This window comes from Molossus molossus, unplaced genomic scaffold, assembly GCF_014108415.1.
Source record: "Molossus molossus isolate mMolMol1 unplaced genomic scaffold, mMolMol1.p scaffold_m16_p_2, whole genome shotgun sequence".
NCBI classification, from domain to species: Eukaryota; Metazoa; Chordata; class Mammalia; order Chiroptera; family Molossidae; genus Molossus; species Molossus molossus.
The window spans coordinates 133,581,169-133,587,074 of record NW_023425355.1 but is presented as its reverse complement, the minus strand read 5'-3'; the positions used below and the strand labels follow the sequence as shown (position 1 = coordinate 133,587,074).

At 32.1% G+C, this 5,906-nt stretch overlaps 1 non-coding gene across 1 annotated transcript; it reads left to right on the top strand.

Moving 5' to 3' along the window:
* The first annotated feature begins 5,110 nt into the window (after positions 1-5,110).
* LOC118636742 lies at positions 5,111-5,217 on the top strand. The gene has a single exon (XR_004960728.1). It is a non-coding gene; the product is annotated as a U6 spliceosomal RNA (small nuclear RNA).
* Positions 5,218-5,906: the final 689 nt, after the last annotated feature.

Sequence of the window (5,906 nt, the reverse complement as noted above, 5' to 3'; positions counted from 1 at the left end):
TATTTTAGCATTAGTTGTGTCTGACTAAATGTAATATTATATTGGTAATAAATTGTTGTGCAACAAAATTTTCCCCCTTTCAGTCTTCATCTCATCTGTGTTGATCATTTGTTTATTTATTGCTAAATACTTTTTATGCATTTGATATTTCCATAGAACCAAAGGATAATGAAATGAATAGTCCCAATCCTCCAAAAACTCATGTCAGGTAGATGAGATAAACATGCTGTCAACTTGCAGGCCAACTGCTTATGATCTGTGAAGGTCTTAGTGGGAACCACTTATCTCTGTCCCCTATGCTCATTCATCCTCCAGCAGCCTAGCTCAAGGTCACTCTTGGATATCCATGGATAGTACTCAAGTAAGCAAAGAACAAGAAATGCATAAGGATTCCTGAGTCTGAAGCTTAAAATTGGCCCACTGTCACTCCACTTCATCCCACTGGCCAAGGCAAGTCACAAAACCAACCCAGATATTTTTTAATGTTTTTATTGATTTTTTTTTAGAGAGGAAGGGAGAGAGAGTGGGTAGAGAGAGGGAGGGGGAGAGAGAGAGAGAGAGAGAGAGAGAGAGAGAGAGAGAGAGAGAGAGAAACATCAATCAGTTGCCTCCTAGGGACTGAACCCACAACCTGGGCATGTGCCCTGACTGGGAATCAAATTGGTGACCTTTTGGTGCATGGGATGATGCTCAACTCACTTAGCCACTCTGGCTAGGGTGACAACCCATATTTAATGTGTAGTTATATAGGCTCCACCTCTTGATGGAATCAACAGTAAAGTAACAGTGCAAAATTGTGAATGCAGGGAAGACTAGAGGAATAGGGCCATTTTTGCAATCACCATAGTATCAAATGCATAGTAAGCAAACAAATCAAACCTAGCAGGAATCAGAAAAGGCTGAATATTATCTTGAAAAATGAGGGTTTTCCATAATAATATTCACTAAAAGACAAATGGATACTTAGATTGACAGTGTAAAACAAGGACTCTAAAACACATAATTGAGTAGTACCCTTAAATCAAGTGTTGTACATTACCTACTTAGCTACACCTCTGAAAAGCAAACACCTTATATTCCCATAACCATCTCAATAGTTAAGAATTATTAGGTGTCAACAACTAGAGAATCACAAAAATGACATAAACTAGTGAGTGCTCCGTACATAATTCTTTACTGAATAAATTAATAAATAAAAAATCAATGAAGTAACTTGAAAAGCCTATAAAACTTTACTAGGCCAGCCAGGTAGAACCAAGAAAGATTCTGCCACAGAAAGCAGCCAAACCTAAGCCTCTTAATCCCCTCAAATTGAAACTGATTCTCCTCTCGCATCAAGAAAAACTGATCAGCCCTACCTGGAGAAATGCTCTACCTCCTCAGGCAGCACCAACAGACACCAGTGGGAGCCCCAGTGGCACCAGACAAACCAAGTAGACAAAATTACTATAAAGGCTCTGAAAATTAAACCCATTGAAACCAAAGCCCACATAAGTAAACCAAGATCTGTGTGCTTAACTTAAATAAAGTGAGTGCCTGCTAAAATAAAATACTTAAATAGAATTCTGAATCTTCTAACATAATAGCAAAATGTCTTGTATGCAATGTAAAATCACACATAATTTCAGGAAGCAAGAAAACCAAACTTGAATAGGAAAAGACAACAAATTGACAACAACACCAAGACAAGTCAGACACTGGAATTATCAGAGAAACATCTCAGCAAAAAATATAAAAAAAAATTAAAATAAATTTTAAAAAAGAACAAAATGGAAATATAAAACTTGAAAATACAATAAGAATTTTTTAAAAAAAATAACTTGCTGGATAGACTCAATAGTAAATTTAGGATGACATAAAATAGAATCAGTAAACTTGAACACAGATGAACAGAATTTACTTAATATGAGAAACAGAGAGAAAAACACATTGAAAAGATAAGTAAACACAACTTCAGAGATCTATGGGACAATTACAAAATATTCTGGATTCTTATCAGAATCGTAGAAAAAAATAATGAGGCTGAAAGAGTATAAGAAAAAATAATGACTGAAAACTTCCTACATTTTGCAATCACAATCCTACAAATTTACAAAGCTGAGTAATCTCTAAGTAGGATAAATCCAAGCACATCCACACAAAGACCATTCATATTTAAAATTTTCAAAACCAAAGACAAAAAAAAAATCTCTTGAAGACCCACCAAGAGAAACAACAAATTGCCTATAGAGGAACACCAATTAAATAATATCTGAAACCATGATGTGAAGAAAGAAGTGGGAACAATTTTCAAGTGCTAAAAGAATTGTTAACTTCAAATTCAATGTCTTGTGAAACTATCCTTCAGGAATGATGGGGAAATAAACATATTCTCAAATACAGAAAAACTAGAAGGATTTGTCACCAACAAATATACCCTTAAAGATTGCCTAAAGGAATTTCTTCAAACAAAAAAGAAATAACAAAGGAAAAAAATACATATTAGAGCATCAGAAAGAACAATAAAAAGAGCAAAAATATGGGTATATAAAATAAATTATTTTCTGCATTAGTTTTACCAATTACATTTAATAATAAAAACAAAAATAATAATACTCAAAACACTCATATTTAAAAGTGGGTAAACAGAATGGTAAATGGAAGTATGCTTTTACATTTCACTAGAAGTGGTAATGTTAATACCAGTAGTGTGTGTGTGTATATATATATATATATATATATATATATATATTCATATACTAAAATGCCCAGATAAACTACTATAAAATTCTAAAAAATATATTCAAAAACACTATACATAAATCAGGATGGACTCTTAAGAAATATTCAAGTAACCCACAGGAAAACATGAAAGAGAAACAAATGAATGGTAACCAGCAAAAACAAATAATAAAATGGCATACTTAAGCTCTAAATTATCAATAATTACCTTAAATGTAAATGGTCTAAATAAACTAATCAAAAGATAGAGATTGGCAGGATAGCTAAAAAAGCATGACCACCTATATGCTATTTATAAAAAACTGACTCAAATTCATAAACATAGGTGGGTTGAAAATCAAAAGATGGAAAAAAACATACCATGCAAACATCAAAAACAAGTAGAAGTGGCTATATGAATATCAGATAAAGTAGACTTTAAAACAAATAAAATTATACAAAACAAAGAGGGATCTTATATAATGATAAAAGGGTTAATATATCAGGAAGACAAAATAATCCTAAATGTGTACATAGCAAACAAAAGAGGCTAATAATATTTAGAGCAAAAACTTATAAAGCTAAAAGGAAAAACAGATCTAAAATTATAGTTGAGTACATCTAAACTCCCCTCTCAACAACAGATTGAACTAGTAGATAAAAAAAATTAGCAAGGATATAAAAAATCTATATAACACATTCTTTTCAAAATTCATTAGGTTCAATCAATAGGATCTAATTGGCATATACTGCACTCAACAACAGCAGAATACACATTTTTTTCAAGTACCCTTGTAATGATCACCAGATAGAATATATCCTGGGCCATAAAATAACCCTCAACAAATATTTTTTAAAAGTGAAATCATAGAGACTATATTCTCCAATCATAGCAGAATCAAGGCAAATATCAATAACAGAAACACAATAGAAAAATATCCAAAAGCATGAAAATTAAATAACATATTTAAAACAGTTAATAAGTCCAAGAGGAAGCCTAAAAGAAAATTTAAAAATAGATAAAAATTAAAACTCAGCATGTCAAAATATGTGGGATAAAGCAGCTAAAGCAGTGCTGAGAATTTATAGTATAAAATGCTTATATTAAAAATAAGTAAAAGCAGCAAATCAATTAATCTAAGTTCCCACTGCAAGAAAATAGAAAAAGAAGAGCAAACTAAACCCAATGCAAGCAGAAGAAAATAAACAGTAAAGATATAAGTAGTAATTAATAAAATTGAAAATAGGAAACAAGAAAAAAAATCAATGAAACATAAAGTTGGTTCTTTGAAAAAAATTAATAAAACTGACAAACATCTAGCAATACTGACAAAAATAAAAAAGAGAAAAAGGAAACAATCACCAATATTAGGAATGAAATAGAGGCTACCACTAGAGATCGTGAAGCCATAATAATGATAATAAGGGAATAATACTGTTACGAGTCGAATTGTGCTACTCCTAAATAGATGTTAAAGTCTTAACCTCTAGTATCTCAGAATGGAACCTTATTTAGAAATAGGATCTTTACAGAGGTAATCAAGTTAAAAATGACTGGTGTACTCATAAAAATTAAAAAAAAAAAAAAGGAGAAATTTGAATATAGAGACAGAAACACATAAAGGGAGGATGATCTGAAGAGACACAGGGAGAATACCATGTAAAGATGGAGGCATAGATTGAAATTATGCTGCCTCAAACCAAGGAATGACTGAGCTAATAGCAACTGGAAGAGTCAAGGAAGAATCCTTCCCCTCACAGGTCTCAGAGAGAGAATGGTCATGCCATCACCTATATTTTGTACTTATAGCCTCCAGTAGGAGACATGAAATTTTCTTTTTTCTAAGTCACCCAGTTTGTGGTACTTTGTTATGGTAGACAAGGAAATTAATACAAATATGAAAAACTTTATGCTCATAAACATGATAACTTAGAGGAAAGGGACCAATCAAAACTCAACCAAGAAGAAACAGATAATCAGAATTGTTCTATTCAGGAAATTGAATCTATAATTTTAAAGTTTATAATCTCTTATACCAAAACAAATCAAAGACAGACAGTACAAAAAGAAAAGTTATAGCACATCTCTTATGAACTTAAATACAAAATTTACAAAAATAAATATCAGCAAACCTAATCCAAAAATATATAAAAAGACCACCTGAAACTTATTTCAGTTATGCAAGCTGGTCTAACATTTGAAAATCAATGTAATCCACCATATAAACAGACTAAAGAGGAAAAGTAATATCATCATACCATTTTGTATAGGAAAGCATTTCACAAAATTCAATATTCATTCATAATAAAAACTTACACCAATTTAGAAATAGAGGGGAATTACCACAACTTAAGCAAGAGCATCTGTATAATACTTACAGCTAACAGCATACTTCATTAAAAAGATTGAGTGCTCCCTCTGGCAGCACATATACTAAAATTGGAACAATACAGAGAAGATCAGCATGGCACCTATGCAAGGATGACATGCAAATTCGTGAAGCGTTCCATATCTTTATTCTCAAAAATAGACCACATATTAGGGCACAAACAAGTCTCTACAAGTTCAAGAAGATTGAAATCATATCAAGGATCTTCTCAGATCATAAAAGCATGAAACTAGAAATCAATTGCAACAAGTACATGCAAAGACATTTGAAAACATGGAGGCTACATAGCATGTTATTGAACAATGAATGGGTTACCATGGAGATCAAGGAATTAAAAACTTCCTGGAAACCAATGAAAATGAACACACAACAACACAAAATCTATGGGATGCAGTGAAAGGAGTTCTGAGAGGGAAGTTCATAGCACTACAGGCCTACATCAAGAAACAAGAAAAATTTCTAATAGACTATCTAACCTCACAACTTAAAGAACTAGAAAGCAAACAAAAAGAAATCCCCAGAGCAAGTAGAAGGAAGGAAATAGTAAAGATCAGAGAAGAAATAAATGACATGGAGACCAAAAAAAACAATTCAAAGGATCAATGAAACAAAGACCTGGTTCTTTGAAAAGATAAACAAGATTGATGGACCCTTAGCTAAACTCACCAAGAAACAAAGAGAGAGAGCCCAAATACACAAAATGAGAAATGAAAGAGGAGGAATAATAACTGACACCACAGAAATACAAAGGACCGTTAACAAATATTATGAACAATTACATGGCAACAAATTCAACAATCTAAGCAAAATGGACAA